At 35.3% G+C, this 16,797-nt stretch overlaps 2 protein-coding genes across 5 annotated transcripts in view; one reads left to right on the plus strand and one right to left on the minus strand.

The window, feature by feature from the left end:
- The window catches only part of LOC123539125 (nuclear receptor subfamily 1 group D member 1-like), a 75,024-nt gene that overhangs the window by 38,997 nt on the left and 19,230 nt on the right, over positions 1-16,797 (minus strand). For 2 of the 4 annotated variants that reach the window (XM_045323611.2, XM_045323608.2), the window contains exon 2: positions 464-532. The exons of the other annotated variants lie outside the window; for them this stretch is intronic. The gene's annotated coding sequence lies outside the window, so the exon portion shown is untranslated. The remainder of the gene's footprint in view (positions 1-463; positions 533-16,797) is intronic. 4 annotated transcript variants of the gene reach the window in all.
- The window catches only part of LOC128550422 (uncharacterized), a 34,255-nt gene that overhangs the window by 688 nt on the left and 16,770 nt on the right, over positions 1-16,797 (plus strand). The gene's annotated exons all lie outside the window — the stretch shown is intronic.

Raw genomic sequence — 16,797 nt, forward strand, 5'->3', positions numbered from 1 at the left:
TTATGTACGACGGCACTCATCCATGTTTCCCTTTATTTGAACAAGTTGGTTAAAAGCTATTTAAGAAAATGTCACTTTTATCGAGGAATCCGCCATGTTTTTGGCACCCCAGATTAGCGAAAAAGTCACGTGGTACATGCACCCTGGAATATAGACGTTAAAATTTTAAAAAAATTCAAAAGCATACGGGGTAGGCCTACTTTATAGTTTGTAGCGTAAATTCTACATCAATGTTTTTTTCTGTAATCTACTTTTGGTATTTTTTTATTAATGGTCCAATATTATGGGAATGCCTCTAGATTGTATACAGATAACAAAATAATTCCTGGGGTTGGGGGTATACCCCGGACCCTTCAAGATATTTTGAATACACATTCTAGAAGCTCCAGCTAGATCTACGCCCCTGGTGGCTCTATACTGCCTTTGTTGAACAAGAGGGCCGTAGTGGCCCTATATCGCTCACCTGAGTTTAAGTTGCTTGCTTGAACAAATTCTTTGCTGAAGCTTCAAAATAAAAATCTCTTTGCATTACCTGCAAAAACAAGAAAGGAGGTCAGTAGGTCATGATTAAGACTACACACACACTTTTATAATCGGTCTCTGTTGTACTTGCGATAACTTGGATACCATTTAAATTACGCGGCTGAAATTTTCTCAATCACCTTTGTTCCATATGCTATTTATTCATGAGGGTAAGTTTCCATTAAAATGGTTTAAATCAACCATGCGTGGTATACTATTGTTTTATTTTCAGCGTAATCTTAACAAAATCTATGAAAATAATGTAGGTGACCGATTATAAATGTCTATGAGTGTATTCAAGACGAGTACTGAAATCTGTATCAAAAATTATACATGTGGTCCAAATTTCTATGCTGTAACTTCAAAAACGAAAAGGTAGGTCAGTAGGTCATAATTAAGACCATTCAAGATGAGTATTGAAATTTGTATCAAACATTATACTTATGGTCCAAATCTTTTGCCATTGCTTCAACAACAAATAAGTTTGTATGAAACAAGGGACCGTCCGGGCGTGGTCTATATTGACCCAAGGGTCATGATTTGAACAGTCTTGGTAGAGAACCACTTGGGCATGCCACTTACCAAATATCTAAGCTCTGGGCCTTATGGATTCAGAAAAAAAGATTATTTTTAAAGTTTTCCGAATGTAAGAACTGCTGACCACGGGGCGCAGTCAATTTTGACCCCAGGGTCATGATTTGAATAAACTTGATAGTTGACCACTAGAAAATATCAAATACAAAATATCTGAGATCTGTGCCTTATGGTTCTGGACAAGAAGACTTTTACAGATTTTTTTCCTATATAAGTCAATGTGAAACACAGGGGACCCCCTAGCCGTGGCATAATTATATTGACCCCAAGATCATAATTTGAACAATCTTGGTAGAGAACCACTAGATCATGCCACATACTAAATATCTAAGCTCCGAGCCTTATGTGTTAAGACAAGATTTTTAAAAGTTTTTTTCCCTATTCAAGTCTATTTAAAACATGTGCCCCCCCCCCCCCCCCCCACTCCCCCTCCACCGGGGGCGGGGGCAGTTTTAACCCAAAGGGAATAATTTGAACAATCTTGGTAAAGGACTACTACACGATGCTACATACCAAATATCAAAGCCCTAGGCCATGATTTTCAAAGTTTTCCCTATATAAATCATTTGACCCCAAGGGCGGGCCATATTTGACCCTAGGGGGATAATTTGAAAAAATCTTCTTAAAGGCCCACTAGATGATGCTACGTTATACCAAATATCAAAGCAATAGGCCCTGTGGTTTTGGACAAGAAGATTTTCAAAGTTTGTTTCCCTATATATAAGTCTATAAACCATTAGTCCAACAAATTTGACGCGATCGTTATTTATCTCACTCTATCTCACTCGAAAAACCAAAATAGCGGAGGAAATTCCTGATAAAGTTTTCATCGCTGCCAGCGCTTTACATGCTGTAGGTTTAAATGCCGATTATGTCACGAACTGGCCATAAATTCAAATAAAACTTACATGTATCAAAAGGGGATTCAATACCTCATTGATTTATGTAAAAAAATATCAAATAATTTCCAAAATTACGAAATTTTCTAGTGATTTAAACCTATGCATAGCCCGCCCGCTTAGCTCAATAGGTAAGAGCGTTGGTCTACGGATCTCGGGGTCGCGAGTTCGATCCTCGGGCGGGGCGTATGTTCTCCGTGACTATTTCATAAACGACATTGTGTCTGATATCATTAGTCCTCCACCTCTGATTCATGTGGGGAAGTTGGCAGTTACTTGCGGAGAACAGGTTTGTACTGGTACAGAATCCAGGAACACTGGTTAGGTTAACTGCCCGCCGTTACATGACTGAAATACTGTTGAAAAACGGCGTTAAACCCAAAACAAACAAACAAACAAACAAAACCTATGTATACATGTACTGTACACAGTAACATTTACTGCATAGTGCATACACGCAATAAGCGCAAGCGATACATGACTGTTTACAGTGATTTATCCTCCATTATTTTGGTCTTTCGAAGTTTTGACATGACAAATATAAAACAATCTGAACGTCGAATTATTTTGACTATATAAACCATGTGACCCCGAGGGCGTGGCCATATTTGAACCTTGGGGGATAATTTGAACAATCTTGGTAGATAGATCTATAACATACCAAATATCAAAACTCTATGACCTGTGGTTTTTGACAAGACTTTTAAAAGTTCTTTCCTTTCGGTTGCATCAAAGGAACATCCCTCTGACGTTTCATCAAAATTGGTCTGGTGGTTTAGGAGATGTTGTTTAAAGGAAAGTGTGGACGGACGGACTGACGCCCACAATATTTCACCCCGAGCACTTTGTGCTCAGGTGAGCTTATAATGTATGGCTCGCAAAATACGCTTTAAATTAGATCTATATGGTTTTATTCAACACTAGACTACACTCATATGATATCCTCTATTAATTTTGTTTTACCCGATCTGAAATTTAATCGCCTACCCGCCCATAAAAATGTACATTACTTAATGACCTTGGTTTAAATTTCATTCCAGGAAGAATGATTTCTTTTCCTAGTATTGTTACTAATTATAACTTTAACCTGACCTATTTTGTTTACATGACGCACTCCGATGTAATCTTCGGTATATTAGGTATGAAATGTATAGAAACATACTGTAGGCCCTATATGAGTAATATTATTTCAATTACCTGATATTTCAAGTCAATCCAAGCTGAGAATAACCATTTAGTAGATGATTTAAGCCTGCTATCATTTCAATAAATAAATGCATGTCAAGATATTTTATACGTCCGTTGGATTATTATTTTTGCGTTACCTGTGGTCAAATAGTTTTCATAGCTTTCATCTCAGTAGTTTGGCCACAACTTAACTTTTGTATTATATTACGGGGACGGTGGCATACAACAAAATATGGAATGGAGTCTTGGAGTGGAGTCTGGAGTGAGATCTAGTCCAACTTTGGAGTGAGATTTTTGGAGTCAAATTAAATATGGTTTGAAAAGTTATCAAGATTAAAAGCAATGGTAGATTTATTATTGGTATTATAAGACGAAATACAATAATGATTAATAGAACTAGATCTATATGTTGCTGCTGCTGTTGCAAACAGTAATAGTTTTCATAGCTTTCATCTGCTGAGTTTGGAGTCAGTAGTTTGGTCCCAACGTAACTTTTGTATTATATTACGGGAAAGGTAGACTAGCCACTAGACTGATAATAAAGATATTTCTACATTTTCCCCTTTTTTGTCTAATTCAATTTCATAAGAGACAAAAGCCAGTCTATTTTAGAGATTTTCACAGAGGAATGATGTTGGACATAGGATATAGACTGGCTCAGTTCACTACATTCTATCATAAAAATGTAAAAAGGTATATCATAGTCTAGGAGCTAGTCTACGGGGACGGTGGCATACAACAAAATATCGAGTGAACTTTGGAGTGAGATTTTTGGAGTCGAGTTAAATATGGTTTGAAAAGTTATCAAGATTAAAAGCAATGGTATTATTGGTATTATAAGACGAAATACAATAATGATCAACAGATCTAGATCTATATGTTGCTGTTGCAAACAATAATAAGAATGGTGATTGTTGATATGAAGAATCAAATTTAATATTATGTGAGACTGGTAGTTATACTTTTGATAATGGGAATGATGATGATTTATCATATATATTAATGTTTAAAACAAAAACTATTGATTGTTCTTTGTGTCTTTAGGATGAAAATTAGTCTTGCTATCGACTAGATAATCTTTTTAATTTAAAAAAAAAAAATTTTCATATATTGTGACCGATCTTTCTTGGCTCTGATTATCTACCAGTGTTTCGAGAAGTAAAGGACATTATTATACAAAATGTGAATAGCCTCTGGAGTTATCTCCTGTGAACAAAACACAGGGTCTGAACACAAACTAGATGAAAATGTATATCACCTGTTATGTTACCGTCGTCATTATCGTCATCATTGATATCCTAAAAAACATGGAAAAGAAATGTCTAAATTTCAATCATCACCATTATCATTAATGAAAATAGAAACACCAACATCACCATAGTCATCATCATCAACAACAATAACAACAACAAACCGTTATCTTCTGACCAAAACTGTTTTTTTTATTTATTCATCAGCAAAAACATCACTATAACATGATGTAATGACAGCTGATGACGACGACGACGACGACGATGATGATGATAAAGATGATAATAATAACGATGATTATGTGTTGTTGGTGGTGATAATGACGATGATGATGATGATGGTGGTGGTGGTGAAGACGATAATGTTGATGATGATGATAGTGGTGGTGATGATGATCTTGATGGTGGTGGTGCTGCTGGTGATGATAGTGTTTGTAATGATGATATTTGTCGTTATGATTGTGATAATAGTGGTGGTGATGATGATTGTCGTTATGACTGTGATAACAGTGGTGGTGATGATGATAGTTGTGGTGATGATAACGTTGTAGATGATAATGATTGTTGTGCTGGTTGTGATGATAGTGGTGACTGATGGTGGTGATAATGATGATGATAATGATGATGACATAGAGCTGCTTTTGAGAAAAGCGCATGTCTCCCACAACTGCCTAATCATCTAAATAGTAAGTCAGTCTTTATATACTGTTTACTCACTACAAATATTCCTTTGAAGAGTAAAAAGGCTGATTTTGGATAATTCAAGGGCCATAATTCTGAAGTACCTCGGGCTATGTGGCTAGTTAATGAACTTGGCCGAGGAGTTATGGTCAAAAACATTTGGTTCAAGTTTGGTGAAGATCGGATGAGAACTGTTCGATTTAGAGCGCGGACAAGAGTAAAAAGGCCGATTTTCGGTAATTCAAGAGCTACAATTCCGAAGTGTCTGGGCCGATTTGGCTAGTTATCGGACTTGGCCGAGGACTTATGATCAAACACAATTTGTTCAAGTTTGGTGAAGACAGGATGAGAACTGTTCGACTTAGAGCGCGGACAAGAGTAACAAGAGATCACAGAGTGATCTCGGCGCCCACCATTGAGCCAAGAAAAGAATGATATAACATGAATAATCTCTAAATTGCCCCTATTCACAAAGCAAATGTCATGAATCTTTCTAATATACTTTTGGAATATCATAGAATTCATTTTTTTTTACCAACGGTAAACTTGATTCAAATCTAATATAACAAGAAATTTAGCAAGCATAATAATCCACTGCCAATAAAAGTAAAATAAAAAAGAAACAAGTAACAAGATATAGTACAACCAGAGCAACTGACTAGTCATATAAAATTAATGAAAATATAAATTCAACAAGGATATCTATTTGAAAGTCACTGATGCTTTGATAAGTTATGATCCCATGGCTTTAGATATTTCGATCAAACCACATTTTAAAGAAGTATTAACTTGTCACTGACAAATTCATCCAAATGATGGCCATTTATCGCACACCTTAGTTGACAGTGAATATCTGTAAACAATAAGTATATGACACATAAGCAAAAAAAAAAAGTCAAAGGTTAGAAACAAGATGAGTTAAAAAATATTTAGAAATATTCTGACCAGTTGTACATGTGGTCACAATTGGGAAACTCTATGCTTCAAAGTTAAGGTAACCATAACAATTATATAAATATACAACTGTAAAATGAATCTGCAAAAATGTGCGCATTCTGACATTACATCACTGTAATCAATAAAGAAAATAAGACAAAAGATTAAAAATAAGTTAACATATATATGCTTATTGATTCCTTTATTTAATTTGTTAATACGTTTTTTCAAGGAATTTTATGCAGGCAAAGTGTAATTTTCTGTATTTTTATTTTTTTAATACTAAGTCTCTTCGAAGTTTACTGAAAGGTTATTGTAAAATGCATGAACGCTCCCTTGTCCGCAATTCACGCGTTGCAGTATGGTATATCTGCGGTGCGTTCTATTTATAGAAAATTAGATAGGTAAGGTAAGTAGGTCATGCTAAGGTCAGAAATAGAAAACTTTACTTACAGAGTAACCTCCCTTATCAATAAATCGGATCAACATTTTGACGAAATTGTAAATAAAAAAATATTTTCTGCTCTACAAATAAGGAGAGGAAAGACAGATAACATTGTTTTATATCACATAATAAGTTGCATTACATACATTTCTTATGTTTTCTTTTTGCCATTTTTTTGTTTATACACTAAAATCTATCGTGCAATATTGAGGGTCCTTTTACAAACTATTCACTGTGTTCAGTTTATCATTCCGAAACTATTCATTACCATCTTTACAGGGTCCAAAATAGGCATGAAGGGGGCAATTAGCCGGATATGCCTCCGTGGTCCACTCGAATGTAGTCCATATCAATATATATGCAATTTTCCGCATAAAGGCCATTTTCATGCCAGATATAAGCTTATTTGTGCTTGATTGTAAAAGGATGTCCGCAGATATTTAAGCTACGTTATAGCTTCAGAGATGATTGGAAGTGCCTTGTAATATAAGCTTTATTTGTGCTTGATTGTAAAAAGGAATGTCCGCAGATGATTTTAAGCTACGTTATATGCTTCAGAAGATGATTGGAAGCTGCCTTGTAAAACGAAAGTGAAAGTAGGTATTTCCTGATGTCTACCTACGCAATATTAACGTTTTCATCACGTGTCTCAGTCACGTGAACATGGTTTCACTGCATTATGGTCAACCCCATATTTTTTTGGTATATTTTGATTGCCTAAAGACAGACCTTCAAGACAAGGGTAGTCTCGCAGGAAGTGAAAGGCTAGAAATCTTGATAAAAATATGATATAAGTTGTTAATTTTATATAGAAAATAGCAGCGGATGCATTTAATACCTTCATACCTAAAATGAAAAATTCGCACTTCGTGAAAATTGCTTCAACCGATGTAAAACTGGTATTTTCTGATCAGAATTGAGCAATAAGCACCAATTTAAGACAAACATGGCATATTATTTGCATATTTTGGGCAAATTTGAGATTTTTTCGGAAAGTAGGCAAAATTCTGATTTTTAAGGTGATTCCCCACATCTCAGTTTTGCATCAGCGTCACCATTTTAGGTAAGAAGGACAGAAATCGATTATTTTTCGTGTACTTCTAGCTGTTTCTTGCAAACAAATAATAGAAATAAGATAAGTAAGGCCGTATGATACTATATTTAATGAAAAATTGGTATTATCTATGACCCTGACACGTTTTTTGCAGGTGTGGACTGTCTGTCTGAATGGGGCGTAATTCCAACAGTAGCCATTCTTTCAAACTGAAAGTTGGCAAAATTGTTGACAATTGACTTACGTACAATAATTGACTGCAACAGAACGATTTTGAAAACTTTGATATTTCTTATAGGCATGAAGGGGGCAATTAGCCGGATATGCCTCCGTGGTCCACTCGAATGTAGTCCATATCAATATATAGTGCAATTTTCCCGCCTAGTAAAGGCCATTTTCATGCCAGATATAAGCTTTATTTGTGCTTGATTGTAAAAAGGAATGTCCGCAGATGATTTTAAGCTACGTTATATGCTTCAGAAGATGATTGGAAGCTGCCTTGTAAAACGAAAGTGAAAGTAGGTATTTCCTGATGTCTACCTACGCAATATTAACGTTTTCATCACGTGTCTCAGTCACGTGACCATGGTTTCACTGCATTATGGTCAACCCCATATTTTTTTGGTATATTTTGATTGCCTAAAGACAGACCTTCAAGACAAGGGTAGTCTCGCAGGAAGTGAAAGGCTAGAAATCTTGATAAAAATATGATATAAGTTGTTAATTTTATATAGAAAATAGCAGCGGATGCATTTAATACCTTCATACCATAAAAGTGTATCCCATATACTCGACACCGCCTCCTGGCGGCGTCGAATAAACAAGGTTAATGTTTTCATGCGTCCAAATTGGCAAGATTTTTGGGAGGTTGAGAAATTCAAACCTGATATTAAAATAATTCAAAAAATAAAAAAGTTTCAATCATGAGGTTTCCAGTTCAATATTGCTAAAAAGACTATGAGGATTTTTCTGATGTTAGTGATGATAATGATGATGATTTAAAATTTAAAACAATATACAGTTATTACAGTTAATTTATCACTTCAAAACAAATGTTTTAATTACACTTTCATCATCACAAACATCAATAATTTTCATCAATGACAACAATATAAATCATCATCATTATCATATGTATGCCATTCTCATTTCACTGACAACATCTTCATCGCTATCAACATCATCATAAAAAATCAACATCATCTAAAAACATCATGTCATCAAAATCATCATCATCATCATCGCCATCACCATCACTATCATCATCACCAGTCATTATCAAGAAGAGGCATTACTACATGTCATTCTTAAAATTCCCTCCCTTTTTCAATTCAACAAAATATCAATATCATCGTCATCAGTGCTATTAACATCATCAGCTGCATTTTCATCATCAGCATTAAATAATATAAAAGCAAATGTAATATCAGCATACTTTTCATAAACATCATCCTCAAATAACGCAGCTAAAACTATCATCATCATCATCATAATTATCAGTAGTTGCGGTATTTCCAACAACAATCTCGTTCCATCACTTCTCTTTTTTTATGACCTTCATTGTGTAATCAGTATATCTGATATGAAAAAAAAAATATGATTTTGACCCCAAATTCTCACTCCAATTTTTCACTCCAAGGCCACTACAAAATCTCTCTGCAGACTCCACTCTGCAGACTCCACTCCATTACTCCACACCAAGACTCCACTCCATATTTTGTCGCATGCCGGGGACGACCAACGGAGGGCTTGGACTCTCCTTGGAAGACAGAATTTTCATTTGTTCTGTTTGAAAGTCATTTTTCAGGCCTTTTCTGTTTGATTTCTTTTTCAAAACATTGTTGTTATTAAAAAAAAAATAATAAGCATGATACAGATTTTTATTACATGTTTTACAGTGAATTATCGAAATATTAGAGTGAAACTATAAAATGGGTAAATTTCGTCAAAAGATGAGAAAAAAAAAGAAGAAAATTTGTTTGTTATACATGTAAGAACAAAATATCTTTCACCTATGAACACCACATCCTACCACATCCACATCCTACATTTTCTCTCGTGGCTATGAAATTCAAGTCTTTTTGAGAATAAAGTTTTAGATAACAAGAGATCACAGAGTGATCTTGGCGCCCACCATTGAGCCATTTTTGATTGTTCCAAATTTCAAGACTAGCCCAAGATCAAAATCAAGGTCAAATTTCATTTCAGTACACATCACTGTGCATGTGGTCCATGCATGTAGTCTAAATTTGAAAGCTGTAGCTTGAGAAATGTGAAAGTAGGTCACAAGATCAATTTCAAGGTCAAAGTTCATTTCGGTATACAAGTCTATATAAACCATGTGACCCCCAGGGCGGGGCCATATTTGACCCTTGGGGGATAATTTGAACAATCTTAATAGAAGACCACTAGATGATGTCACGTGCAAAATATCAAAGCCCTGGGCCCTGTGGTTTTGGACAAGAGATTTTTCAAAGTTTTTCCTATATAAGTCTGTATAAACTATGTGACCCCGGGGCGCGGCCACATTTGACCCCAGGGATATAATTTGAATCATCTTGGTAGAGGACCACTAGATGATGCTTCATACCAAATATCAAAGCCCTAGACTCTGTGGTTTTGGACAAGAAGATTTTCAAAATTTTTCCCTATATAAATCTATGTAAATTATAAAAATAAACAAAGGGCCATAACTCACTCAAAAATTGTTGAACCAGTCTGATTTTCAGAGGTACATAACTAGGGTACCAATACATCATTCTGACGAAGTTTGGTCAAAATCCCCCAGTGGTTTCTGATGAGATGCGATAACGAGAAATTGTTAACGGACGGACGGACCACGGACGCAGAGTGATTTGAATAGCGCACCATCTGATGATGGTGGGCTAAAAAGCAGCCTGACCTTCAGAAATTTGAGTTCTTAATTTTGACCACCGACATTATACATTTTTGTAAGCAAAAAAGGTAGACTTGCAATGTCTGTTGACATCAAGTAATCTGAAATAAAGTTTATTTCTTTCTTCATACTGACACTGTTATTTTCTCATAAGATTTTATGGCATAGAAATTTATTTTAAAGGACTCTAATGACTGATGCCAGTGTAGCAAAAAGTTCAAACCTGCTATTAATGTACATATACTAAAAATTATATGATTGATATCTTAAAGATAAAGTAAGCCAACAGGGGCATAGCCAGCCAAAAAATGGATGATCAGGGACACAGAAGGGGGATTTGGGGGAGTTTAGCGATATATTTACCCCTCTTTTGACATTGATATGTAATAAAGTATTCCCATGAAAAATATATGCATTACCTGCCTTTTTAGACCTAAAAGGTAATGGCTATATTTACCCTACAAAAACTGTACGAGTTACCTCTTGTAAATTCAACTTTATGTTTGATAAAGTTCACCTATTTTTCAATAAAAATTGCTCAAACATCATAACTATCTAGACCCAAAGGGGTCCGGCACGTGAGTGGATTGAGTTCCGCTCATGTGCCGGACCCCTTTGTCTAGACGTTTAAGGTACAATGAGTCTGATGTGTTGAGAAATGGAGAAGAAGCAAAAAATCTTGTCTATTAAAGTAAGAGACAGCGGGTTTGTCGTCTGGTCTCTGCTACACTTCAGCTTATTATAATACTACTGATAGTTATGTCATTCAACGTTTTGTAAGCTAGTGAGCAGAAAATATCGTCTAAAATGATCTTCATATTTTGACGTTAAATCCTGCTTATCATTTTCCATTTTTTGCCAATATTTTTGATAACTATTTTCAGTAAAATGGTCACTTTATTTCTACAAAATGTTCTGTAAGAGCGGGGTACTGAAGCCCTCTCCCGGCTTTTTTTCGAATTTCGCGAATGCCAAACCCTGAAGTATAGAGGATTTCAACGCTGAAAATATGGTTGTCGGTTACTCTGGCTTTTACTTATATAATGAGAAAATGGGCTTTAAGACAAGAGCTGTCGAAGGACAGCAACGCTCGATTATTCCACATCCTTGTCACTAAAGACAGTTAAATGAATCAATACATAAGTCAAAAGTGTAACAATTGTGCCACAGTGGCCCTAATTCGCTCACCTGACCTTGAATATGTGACATTGAATTAACATAAAACACACTGAATCATGAATGGTAATATGTGTTTAAAAAAAGTTCTTTTCCTATCTATGTTTTTTATATCTGTTATCTGTTATTCACATGTGACATGCATTAAGTGTACTTACTATTAATTTAAGTATACAAATGTACTTAAAAACACTATATATACGCTTTTCTGCCATTCAACGTAACGTTAAACTTCATGACGTCACGTGCGTTGTTTTATTTAAGAAATAATAAATCTGTTCCTATATTTTATCAGTTAATAAAATATGGGCAGGAGTTTGGATGCGTAATAATTAAATCACGAGTGCGCAGCACGAGTGATTTAATTATCCGCATCCAAACGACTGCCCATGTTTTATTAATTGATAAAATTATTGGAACATATTTATTATTTCGATTCTAACAACGCAAATAATTCGCATTTTACAGTACTACATTTTCAGCGTAATACGTCATTCGGGTCATATGCTGTTACAATTTACCCCCTATGGTTAGAAAAAGTTACAAAGCCAATGTAACGTATAGATATTTGTTTCCTTTTTATCAGAATTTTGAGAAGTATTTATAATTTAGTAATCTAACAGCTCGCAAACTAATTATGAAGAGAATCGTCAAATAAAGCGAGTTGACCCTGTGTTACAAGTTACGAGCTTAACTTTATATGACGTCACACCATTATGACGTCATACTTTATGTCATACATTTATGACGTCACCGCTGAATCTTAATTAAGCTAACTGAATTCGCTTGTAGAGATCAAAACGTGTTTTACGGTCCTACACATAAGTCAATATGACATTTTATCATATTTACGTTTTTGAGATGTTGTTTTCAACTGTTTGGCCTTGAAATAATTTGTATGTAATGTAACTGAAGAAGAATCTCTTATTTCACAATCATAGGGGGTGAAATGTAACAGCCAACCATATTTTATCGTAGATTCATGTATAGGCGATTTTGCTATATGTTTATATACCAATTGCTGCAGATCGTGTTAGAATATGTATTTATCCTGATGAAGGCGTAAGCGCCGAAACGTTGATAAAAGATAAATATTCTCGAGCTGTTGTTGAATTTTATCATCGTATAATATCTGTGTTTAGCATACAAAAAAAAAAAAAAAAAAAAAAAAAACAGGTCAAGTGCCTTCATATAAACAAACTTGCAATGATTCTACATACCAAGATAAGCCCGCCCGCTTAGCTCAGTAGGGAGATCGTTGGTCTACGGATCGCGGGGTCGCGAGTTCGATCCCCGGGTGGGGCGTATGTTCTCCATGACGATTTGATAAAAGACATTGTGTCTGAAATCATTCGTCCTCCACCTCTGATAATTCATGTGGAGAAGTTGGCAGTTACTTGCGGAGAACAGGTTTGTACTGGTACAGAATCCAGGAACACTAGTTTGGTTAACTGCCCGCCGTTACATGACTGAAATACTGTTGAAAAACGGCGTTAAACCCAAAACAAACAAACAAACAAACATACCAAGATTGACGGAGATCCATCAAGTTGTTCATGAGAAGAAATTGTTTAAACACTTTTCTGCTTTTAGCTCTAATCGCCCCGTATCCACTTTTAAAAAACATTGAAATGATGCTACAGACCAGGTTTTGTGAAGATTCATGAAACAGTTCATGAGAAGTGTTTTAAAAGTATTTCTACTTTAGCTCTAGCAGCCCATATAAGGGACCAAGTGCACAATTAAATATATCATTGTCAAGTAATGCAATAGTTCATTTAAGAAATGAAATGATTTTTTTCGGTGTTCATGCGAAATGAACAACAGAATAGGATCGGCAAATCCATGAATCGCGCTAGTGATTCATGTTTGATTTGCCGATCCTATTCTAAAAACTAAAAAATAGTTTAATTTCTTATATTTACATTATATTTCCTTTCCATTTGTAAACAAGATAATATTATAAATTGCACATATTTTGTGGCATTTAACATTAAAATCAGCCTCCCGGCCATTCTGTTCAACACACGGAATAACTGCGACGTCATTTAAGGAACGTTCTCCCTGACTATACGCGGACGTCGTCAAAACAGCGGTCGGTTATCACTAAGCAGGGATGACGTAAATTTTGCGCCTTTCCTTTTGCTGTTCATACGAAATGAACGTCATAATTTTCAATGGAAAAGAATAGGGCCGATGTAAATATATATTCATATTATTCCTTATGCGAAGTATATTTATTAAATTGAATCTGATGCCATAATAGTAAAAATCAAATTTTAAAAATAGCTCAAGTGAAAATCTAACACGCCTGAATCTGATTAACCAACTCAAAGGATTTTCTATAATTGGACCTGGTTATTCAGTTTTGAACTTCCCATAAATTTCACTGAGTCAAATTAATGATGATCAGCCTCTGGAGTGTTAAAAAGTTCTTCTATGTATTGACCTTTTGACCTCTCCGCAACTTTATTTACAAACCTTTCTAGATGCCATATAAAGTAAAACAATCTTATACAGTTTTATGAAGATCAGGAAGAAAATGTAAAACAACGTTTTTATTTTAAATTATTAGACCTAGTGACCTAGTTTTTGTGACCTCTATACAGTGTTAACAATAAATGATGCAAATTAATTACTATAAAACTATATAGCGAAAAGAGGCGCGACATATGGTCAGATTTGTAACAAACATTACACCCATTTTTGACTTTGCCAGCAGGTGCCAGTTATTAATAAATTAGAATCTGCACATCTTTCACCGCGAATGGAGATATTGTGTAGATAATGCTAGCAGTGATGAACAATAGGACCTAATGTGCCTAAGTGGACCTTGATCATCTGACACTGCTTCTCACCAAGTCTGGTGAACATCCTCAAAGAAATTCATTAAAATATCAGATATTTAAATGTTGTTTTTTTTTTCTATATTTTTCCTGTAACAGCCAAAAATGTATTACCATTAGAAAATTTTTCAAGAGAAGAAGTTGTTTTTTTTTCTCTATTTTTAGCTCTGGTGTCCCCTTAAAGAGACTAAGCAAACAATTTGAACAAAGTTTGGAAAGGCCCTTAAGATGACGCTACAGACCAAGTTTGATAAAAATCCATCAAGCGGTTCATGGTAGGTTTTTCTTTATTAGGTAGGCCCCTAAAAGGAGCCAAGTGCCCCCATCTGAACAAGTTTGAGAGACGCTATCAAGGTCGAGGTCGTTTAGAGGTATTTCTGTGTTTCGTTCTAGTTGCCCCTAAAATGTGCCAATCATCCCCATTTGTGTTTAATAAATATCCATAGGGATTGTTTTTCATAGCTATTATTATCACCCTTTGCGACAACGTTTCGGTCCAAGGCCTTTATCAAGTCGCATGCATAAGTCTTAGATTACATATTCTGCAATTCTTCTGGCTAACAAATACATAAGATAAATAACGCTATATGGAATCACAGAAATGACGTTAACATAAACAATACAAACGACGTACACCCGCAAAAATTGGGGCACATACTTTCTATCAAAGTGCTCCCGCTTGAACAAAATTTGGAGAGGACCTTATAATGATGCTACAAACGAAGTTTGATAAAGACCCAACAAGCAGTTCATGAGAAAAAAAAATTGACTGAATGTATATTTAGTTTTAGTCCTCGCGGCCCCTAAAAGTGGCCGACAGCTCCTATTTGAACAAAATTTGGAGAGGGACCTTATAATGATACTACAGACTATATTCAGTTCTAACGACCCCTAAAAGGGGCCAAATGTCCCTATTTGAACAAACTTTAAATGATACTTTATAACGATGATAATGACTAAGTTTGATAAAGATCCATTAAGTGGTTCACAAGAAGTCGTTTAAAGACTCATCACAAAATAACTGTATTCTTTTGTATTTCCATGATGGTAATTATACATGATTTGCATGAAAAATATGAGATATACAAGTATTTAGTTTCAAACTGACAGTGACATATATTAGGCCAAGGCAATGTGTATAATGTCTTGACATTTTATTGAATTACTGTAGCAATATGTACAGAAATCAGTGTATTTAGTTAAATTACATTCACATTTTGTTTCTACTGTGTAAGACAGTTATTCATCTATATTTTTGAAACTGTGCTAAAAAGAGATCGACTGAATAAGTTTACAGATGAAGTTGTCAAAACACATTTATTCAGGAAGGCCGAAGGGCCTATATTGTCCGCCTGAAAACAGGTAGAATAGCTGTATATTACTTGTATTATAAAATGATTTTCATGAAGTTTTTGTGGATGAAGAAAGTAGGTCACTAGGTCGTGGTGGGTCTTTAAATGTTGGAGGGGTGGGGCGTATTTTTAGCTCTAGCGGCACCTAAAAGGTGCCAAGATGAACCATTTGAAAAAAAAAAACTTGATAGAGGTTCAAGCCAGGATGCTACCGACCAAGTTTGGTATAAATCTAACGACTAGTTTCAAAGAATTTGTTTTAGTAAATATGCTGACGCAGGACGATGCACGCCGGACACCGGACCATCCACCTATATCAGTAGCTCACCGTGAACCAAGTTCAGATGAGCTCAAAACTCGTTAACCTAAAAAGAAACCCGGGTCCTAATATACTTCAGTCAACAATCAACTGATCAAATGACCTTTACGTTTTTTATTCATTATCACCGAGTACACTGGTACGTAATTACTGAAGACAGCGATCGAGATCACATTATGTAGTACATGGCAAGGGTGAACGACCGGTGAATTTACACAATAAACCTATATTTATCATTCTTCATGACCGGGTCAGAATGACACGACTTTATAAACATTACAAGTACATGAATGCTGGTACAGATTAAACAAAAATTTGATTCATCAGGCTATGTTATATTCCATTAACCGTGATTGCACGTTTTAACGTTAAAATCATTTTTCCGTTTTGTGTTCATATTGTGATTAGATACTAAGTATAAAGGTTTGGTCACATTCGCTGGCATTTTGGCAGATATGGTTTGTCATTGAAGTTTTCATTGTACAGTCTGTCAGTTTGTATGGAACCGCGACTTAAAACAACAATGGACAGTTCCAGTTTTTGTCGATAAATTTCATCTAACTCCTCCCTCTGTTGTTATTCTATTCATACCAAGGCCAAGTGCTCATAAGCGGTATCACAAACAAAACGCACGTGGTC

This window comes from Mercenaria mercenaria, chromosome 18, assembly GCF_021730395.1.
Source record: "Mercenaria mercenaria strain notata chromosome 18, MADL_Memer_1, whole genome shotgun sequence".
Classification (NCBI taxonomy): Eukaryota; Metazoa; Mollusca; class Bivalvia; order Venerida; family Veneridae; genus Mercenaria; species Mercenaria mercenaria.